This window comes from Canis lupus, chromosome 18 (genome assembly GCF_011100685.1).
Source record: "Canis lupus familiaris isolate Mischka breed German Shepherd chromosome 18, alternate assembly UU_Cfam_GSD_1.0, whole genome shotgun sequence".
Lineage (NCBI taxonomy): Eukaryota > Metazoa > Chordata > Mammalia > Carnivora > Canidae > Canis > Canis lupus.
In genome coordinates, this window is record NC_049239.1 from 25,548,521 (window position 1) to 25,556,902 (window position 8,382).

Genomic DNA, 8,382 nt, shown 5'->3' on the forward strand with positions numbered 1-8,382 from the left:
CTGCATGGTGCTGCAATCCAAACACATCCAAGAATGACGGCGTGTGAGAACCTTCCGAGGACACATGCGTCCCGGTGCTCCCCGAGGGCAGGTCCCCCGCTGTCTGACCGGAGCCAGAGATAACCCCATAGCCCTGAGGGGCACAGGCTGGGCTGGAACATCACACACGGGCCCTCACTGCCTGTCTGTCGCTCACCCACCTACAGTCCACCTTCCCAGCCACTGTCCCAGGACACGCCATCATGCTGGGATCACAGAGCGCTCCCACCCCGGTATCAGGAGCACACGGGCGGGGGACCCAGCAGGCTCTGGGGAACTGCCGATCTGATGCTCGGGGTGATATCTCCCAACCCAGGGGGATCGAAGGTTTCTCTTAGATTCCACAAGCACAACGACCAAGGGGAGAAAGCAATGGACTGGACTTGATCAAAATTAAAACCTGATGCCAGCAACAGTGCGACCAAACTCCCCACCCTGAGGGCCAGGATACGTGAATAGCCTGACGGGGGGCCTGGGGGAGCACGAGGGACTCCACGTTCCAGTGCGTGAAGAGCAAGCCTGCTCACCGGCCAGGGGGACCCAGCAGGCCCTGACCGTCCTCCCCTGACCACAGGGCGGGGCGGGGGATGTCACCCCTGTCGGGGTCTATGCGTCTAAGACGGGCTGAAAAGGTTATGTATTGGGTCTCCCTGCATAGCACAGGGCTTACAGGGGTGCGGGGGTCCTGGGGGAGCTGCCGAACTCCAACTGCAGCCTCCTTCCCTGGATGGGGCCTTAGGGGGCCGCCCTCACCCCGTGGGGCTGTGGAAGGGCTGCAGGAGCTGCTCACGGTCATTGCATTGGGGTCGGGGTGTTTTGGACCCCAGCCCGGGAGGCCAGCGCCCCCACCCGGACCCACAGGCCCCAGAGTGGCCCGCAGGGAGCAGGCATCAGGGGCCACTCACCAGTGACCTGTCGCTGTGTGAGCGCCTCCTCTTTATGCACCGGGGTACTGGGGAGAGTGGGAGAGTTGGGGAACTGGGGAGAGTGGGAGTTCTGGGGTACTGGGGAGAGTGAGAGAGTGGGGTCACTGTGAGCCAGATCCGGAGCACGAGTGCCGCCAAAGGTCTGCAGATGCAGAGTGGGCGCCAGGCAGCGGTGGAACCCAGGGGCGTCTCATCACTGTGGGCTGGTGGGGTCCAATCTATGACCAGCATCCATCTCCCATCCTCTTTATCCATCATCTGCCCGAGGGCACCGAGGCTCCTCCCACAGTGTGGCTACCGTGGACCCGGCTGCTGTGGACATTGGGGTGCAGGTGCCCCGAGTCTCACTGCATCTGTATCTTCGGAGTGAGCTCCAGGCCGTGCACCTGCCGGTCGCAGGGCAGCTCTATCGGTAACTTCCTGAGGAGCCTCCACACTGTTTCCCAGGCGGCTGCAGCAGCCCGCGGTCCCGCCCACAGTGGAAGAGGGTTGAGTGAGTTTTGCAGGACGTGGTAAAAGTCTGGTCCACATTTCATTTCGCGTCCTGTGGGCTCCAATTCATTGTCCAACTCCTACGAGCAGTAGGCCTCGTCCACCGGCACTAACAGGAACCCGACTGCGCTCTGGAGGCCTGAGGAGGACGTGGGGACGCGTCCACGCTGACAGGAGCCTCGGCCTCCTCAGGACCCGAGGGGAGGCTTCAGGAAGATGTGGGGCCACGTCCTTGCTGACAGGAGCCGTGGCCTCCTCAGGACCCACGGTGAGATTTCGGGATGACGTGGGGCCGCGTCCACGCTGACAGGAGCCCCTGGGCCTCCTCAGGACCCGTCGGGGAGGCTTCAGGACCATGTGGGGCTGCGTCCACGCTGACAGGAGCCTGACTTCCTCAGAACCCGCGGGGAGGCTTCCGGAGGATGTGAGGCATAGTCCACAGTGACAGGACCCCCCTCGTCCTCAGGACCCGCTGTCTATGACTCAGGAAGACATGGGGCCACGTCCGCCGTGACAGGAGCCCGGCTTCCTCAGGACCCGCTGGAGGACCCTGGAGTTCGGAATCACATCCACATCAGCAGGGGCTACTCAGAACGACAAGGTAAGTGAATGGGGAGAATTGACTGTAGGGTTAGGGTTTAGGGTGAGCAATAGGTGGCTAGAGTTAGGTTAGATGTTATGGGTTAGTGATCATGGTTATGCGTATGAGTTAGTGGTTAGGGTGAGGGATGGGGTAAAGCTCAGAGTTAGGAGTTAAGGTATGGGATTAGGGATTAGGGAACTGAGCTAGGGCCTGGATTAGGGTTAGGTTACAGTTAGGTTATAGGGTTGAGGGTTAAGGGATAGGGGTAGGGAATAGGGTTAGAGTTAGAGTAGGGGATGGGGTTAGGATTAGGGTTTAGGTTTAGGGGTTAAGGCTGGGTTAGGGTTATGGGTTAGAGTTAGGGCTAGGAGTTTGGGTTAGGGTTAGGGCTAGGGGTTTGGGTTAGGTTTAGGGTTATGGCTAGGGTACGGGTTAGGGTACGGGTTAGGGTTAGGTTACGGGTTGGGGTTAGGGTACGGGTTAGGTTACGGGTTAGGGTTAGGGTACAGGTTAGGGTTCGGGTAAGGGTTAGGGTACAGGTTAGGGTTAGGGTTGGTACGGGTTAGGGGTAGGGTACGGGTTAGGGTTAGGGTACGGGTTAGGGTTAGGGTACGCATTTGTGTACGGGTTAGGGTATGGGTTCGGTTAGGGGTTTGGATTAGGGTTAGGGTACACGTTTGTGTACAGGTTAGGGTACGTGTTAGGGTGAGGGTACGGGTTAGTGTACAGGTTAGGGTATGGGTTAGGGTACAGGTTAGGGTACGGGTATGGATTAGGTGTTAGCATTAGGGGTTACAGTTAGGGTTAGGGGTTAGGGTTAGCGGTTAGAGGTTACGGGTTAAGATTAGGGTTAGGGCACGGGTTAGGGTTAGGGTATGGGTTAGGGTACAGGTACGGGTTAGAGTTAGGGTTAGGGTTTAGGGTATGGGTTAGGGTTAGGGTACGGCTTAGGGTTAGCATTAGGGTACGCGTTAGGGTTAGGGGTTAAAGGTTAGGTTTAGGGTATGGGTTAGGTTTGGGTACGGGTTAGGGTATGGGTTAGGGTTAGGGTTAAGGTACAGGTTAGGGTAGGATACGGGTTAGGGTTTGGGTACGGGATAGGGTTAGGGTTAGGGGTTAGCGTTAGGGTTTACAGTTAGGGCTAGTGGTTAGGTGTTAGGGTTATCGGTTAGGTGTTAGGGGTTATAATTACGGTTGTTAGGGTTAGGGTTAGTGTACGGGTAGTCCAAGTTAGGGTACGGGTTAGTGTTGGGATTAGGGTACGGTTTAGGGTTAGGGTATGGGTTAGGGTACGGGTACAGGTTAGGGTTAGGGTATGGCTTAGGGTTAGCTAGGGTAAGGGGTAGGGGTTGGAGTTAAGGGTTAGGTTTAGGGTACAGGTTAGGGTTCGGGTACAGGTTAGGGTTAGTGTACGGGTACAGGTTAGGGTTAGGGTACGGGTTAGGGGAAGGGTACAGGTTATGGTCCAAGTTAGTGTACGGGTACGGATTGGGGGTTGTTATGGTTAGGGTTAGGGGTTAGGGTTGGGGTTAGTGGTTAGGGGTTAAGATTAGGGTTAAGGTTAGGGTTATGGTTAGGGTTAGTGTATGGTTTAGGGTCCGATTGGGTACGGGTTAGTGTGTGGGTTAGTGTACGGGTTAGGGTATGGGTACCATTACAGGTTAGGGTTACGGGTTAGGGTTAGGGTACGGCTTAGGGTTAGCATTAGGGTAAGGGGTAGGGGGAGAGGTTAAGGGTTAGGCTTAGGGTATGGGTTAGGGTACGGGTTAGGGTATGGGTTAGAGTTAGGATACGGGTTAGGGTAGGGGTTCGGTTAGGGTACAGGTTAGCGTTAGGGTTAGGGTACAGGTTCGGGTTAGGGTACGGGTTCAGGTTAGGGTACAGGTTAGGGTTAGAGTGCGGGTTAGGATACGGGTTACGGTACAGGTTAGGGTTAGGGTATGGGTTAGGGTACAGGTTAGGGTTAGGGTCAGGGTACGGGTTAGTGTTAGCATTAGGGTACACGTTAGGGTTAGGGTATGGGTTAGGGTACGGGTTAGGGTACGGGTACGGGTTAGGGTATGGGTACCAGTTAGGGTACGGGTACCATTTAGGGTTAGGTATGGGTTAGGGTTAAGGTACAGGTTAGGGTTAAGGTATGAGTTTGGTTACGGGTTAGGGTACAGATTAGGGTACGGATTAGGGTATGGGTTAGGGGTTAGGACTCTGTGTTAGGGTTAGGGGTTAGGGTTAGGGCATGGGTTAGGTTTAGGGTATGGGTTAGGGTTAGGGTATGGGTACAAGTTAGGGTACGGGTACTGGTTAGGGTTAGGGTTAGGGTATGGGTTAGTGTGCCAGTTAGTGTATGGGTTTGGGGTTAGGATTAGGGTTAGGGGTTAGGCTTAGGGTTAGGGTACGGGTTAGTGTCCTGGTTAGTGTACGGATTAGGGGTTAAGATTAGGGTTAGGGGTTAGGGTTAGGGTTAGGGTACGGGTTAGGGTTAGGGGTTAGGTTTAGGGTTTAGGGTTAGGGGTTAGGGGTTGTGGTTAGGGTTAGGGGTTATGGTTAGGGGTTAGGGTTAAGGTTATGGTATGGGTTAGGGTATGGGTTAGGGTTAGGGTTTCATCAGTTTCACACAAGTTTTTTTGCTAATTTCTCATTTTCCATTCCTGAACCACACACATTATATAAATCTATTTCTTACATTCATTTGTGATATAGGTTTGAGTCTCTTATGACCTAACGGTCACTACCTTTATGCACTACCTTTATTCCTCTTGTTTCTTTGTGTGCATTAAAAACCTAGCCCCAATACCATATTTGTTCCAAATTCCCATTGGGCCACCAATAGTTCCAATAGCATTTATGACATCAGGGAATTTTTCATTCATTTTCCATTTTTGTGTGTGTATATTTAAAGTTGGAGCACCTGGGTGGTTCAGTTGATTAAGCATCTGCCTTTGGCTCAGGTCCTGGGATTGAGTTCTACATCTGGCTCCCTGCTCAGCGGGAAGTCTGCTTTTCCTTCTGCCCCTCCCCCATTAGTTTTCTCTCTCTCTCTCTCTCTCTCTCTCTTTCAAATACAATCTTTTAAAAAAAAAGTGTATTGTATTTTGTTTACTATTTTCATGTGTTTGAAGTAGGCAGAGGTTGCTCTATATTAGCTCAGCCCACCATATTGAGTATCTTTAAGGTATATTTTCAAGTAAAGATGAGAACATCTTGGAAAAACTACTGTTGTTATTGACTATATGGGTGTTTGCTTCAGTAGTAATGTATATCATTTCACATGCCAAGCTTTGGAAAAACTGTGGAGATACAGGAATCTATAGAAAACTGACTTTGGGTAAAGGGATGAGTAAAATGGGTGAGGGGAGTGAGAGGTATGTTTCCAGTTATGAAATGATTAAGTCACAGGAATAAAAGATAAGTGTAAGTAATACAGTCAGTGATATTATAATAGTGGTGTTTGGTGACAAGATAGTAGCTATACTTGTGGTGAACATAATATAACATATAAACTCATCAAATTACTGTTGTACATCTGAAGCTAATGTAATATTATGTGTCAACTACAATTAAAAGAAAAAAATCAACTTTAGAAAAGGAGGAAAACTCAAGAAATACAAAGTCTTTAAAGTCATTAACAGTTACTCTTTTATAAATGTAAACTTCAGCTTTGCGCAGTGGCAGTATCGTAGCCAATGAGGTTTATCCGAGGCGCGATTATTGCTATAAATGTAAACTTCTTTTGAGTGTTGGAAACTTCAAATCATACTGGAGAGAAGGGTAACTTTATGGCCAGATGCAAACTATGGTACTTTGCTGCTGCTTTGTAACACCTTCAGATCACAGCATATTGGCAGCCTCCTTCTCTATACCTGTGTACAGGGAGTAATAATGCTAATAGTTGCCATTCACTGAGTACTTATTATATGATAAACTGTCCTCTAAGTCCTTATGTTAACTCATTTAGTCCTCATAATAACCCTTCTGGGAGCATTCTGTGATTCTCATTATCTTCCTTATTACAGTTGAGAAAGCTAAAGTAAAAACAGTTAAGTAACCTAATCCAAAATTACATTTCTGTTAAGTAGCAATACCAGAATTAAAGCAGTGCCAGGCAGTCTGGCTACAGAGCTTGTGCTTCTAACCACTGCTATATTGTACAAAATTGTAAGAGGGATGTCAGGGGCAAAGGATCCTGCCATAGTAAAGATAAGAAATTTGGAATAAAATTATAGTGAGTCCTTCTGTAAGACTATATAAACTGTCTAAAGCTACTTGTTCCAAAGATATATTCTAGGTTAGGTTTTTTGGTGCTCTTTTTTAAAAAGATAAACGAGCAAAATAAGGACTAAGAAAGGGGATCTTGGAGGGAAGGTTATGTTGCCGCTTCATGGTGGAAGGTAAAGCTTGTGTGGAATTTAAGGTTAATGCCCATGGTACCAAGACTGAATGCATCCACAATAAGAGCAAAGCAAAATGGACAATCAGCACCAAAATATGTTTTCTTTATTCTGATCTTTGGGTAGTGGCTTGGCCAGGGCTCAGGTTCAGACCTTTAGTTTGCTTTTATAGCCATTCAGTGTAAAAAAGAGATAAATTTTATTTTGTTTGTTTTGCATAGTCATATTTTATAGTTCTGCTCTGATGCATTTCATAAATGACAGCATTGATATAGCTTTTCCACATAGTTGGATGGTTTTATTAGGTGCATTTTTCATGTCCCTTGTAGGTGCCAAAGTAAAAATTCAGGGCAATGTACTTTAGAAGGCTTTGAGGACCAACACATTTTTTAAATGAACGTGTATTGAGAATGTATTAAAGAATAGATGATATGAGTCAGTCTATCAGTTTTCATTTACTGAGCACCAGCTATATATCCCATGGTGTGGAAACCATTCACAAATACAAAAGTTATGCTCCTGCCTATAAGATTTTTTTTCTATAAGATTTTTTTATTTTGATGGAGAAATACAATGTGTAAGACATTATATATATTATACATAATTTATATATAATATATATAAATGCTATATTATAAACTCCTGAAATTCTAGAGTAATTCGGAGAGAGGAGAAATGAATATGAATTAGATTAGTTAGAAGTTTCATAGGAAATGGGTTTTATATGATAATAAGCAGTACTTATTGAGCTCTTACTTTGTGCTGGCACTGTCCTAAGCACTTTAGATGTGTTACTCTATTCAGGTGAGAAGAGAACAAGTAATATGCTGTAGCCACCCAGCTAGGAAGAGGTAAAGCCAGAATTCACACCCAAGCAGTCTAGTTCCAGAATCCATTCCATGATTACATCTCTCAAAACAAAGAGATGGATGGATCTGGGCAAAGTAAATTAAAGACATCCCAGGCAGGACAGTCAGTACCAACAAGGGCATAGAGAGGTGGACTTAAATCCCATTTGTAAATTTTTTTAAAAATTTATGATAGTCACACAGAGAGAAAGAGAGAGGCAGAGACACAGGCAGAGGGAGAAGCAGGCTCCATGCACCGGGAGCCCGACGTGGGATTCGATCCCGGGTCTCCAGGATCGCGCCCTGGGCCAAAGGCAGGCGCCAAACTGCTGCGCCACCCAGGGATCCCCCATTTGTAAATTTTTAAGAGTAGTGTTTTGTATTTTTAAGATTATGTGTGAGATTTTAATAGTGTGCAGTGATGGTCATAAAACCTTAAAGTGAACTTATTGCATATATGTGATCTTTATATATTATGTACTGAGTTGTTCTTTTTTCACTTACAGCTATGATTATAACAGAAGTCAGTGAGAAATTCTGGTTTTTGAAAAAGATTTTATTTATTTATTTGAGAGAGAGAGCACAGAGGAAGAGTGAAAGGGAAAAGCAGACTCCCTGCTTAGCAGAGGGTCTGACTCACAGCTTGATCCCAGGACCCTGGGATCAGTACCTGAGCAGGAGGCAGAAGCTTAACCAACTGAGCCACCCAGGTGCCCCAAGAAATTATGATTCTTTATATGGTTGCTACTCTTGTATTCTATTTACCAGGAGTTGATCTGCAACATAAATCAAAATATTTAAGTTTACTTGTTCCCCCAAATGCATAACATATATACAGTTAAGTTTAAACAAAGCATGAATACATTTTGAACATAAAGTGAAATGAGCATTTTAGCAGCACTTTCTTTGGCACTTTTACTGTACATTTGACAATTGCATATCAGAGAGAAATATCTACCTTCTTATAATAAAGTTTTTAATATTTTTATCTGATAGCATCAGGCCATCAGTGCCATTCTACAAGATATAGAAGAAAAACAAGGAAATTTACTAGAATTTTAAATAAGAACCCCTGAAGATGCAGGTAAATATGGACCCATACTCAA

The 8,382-nt window shown here is 46.9% G+C and overlaps 1 pseudogene; it reads left to right on the forward strand.

Annotated features, from left to right (window-relative positions):
• The first annotated feature begins 5,694 nt into the window (after nt 1–5,694).
• On the forward strand, nt 5,695–5,816 carry LOC119877264 (annotated as a pseudogene).
• The last annotated feature ends 2,566 nt before the right edge of the window (nt 5,817–8,382 follow it).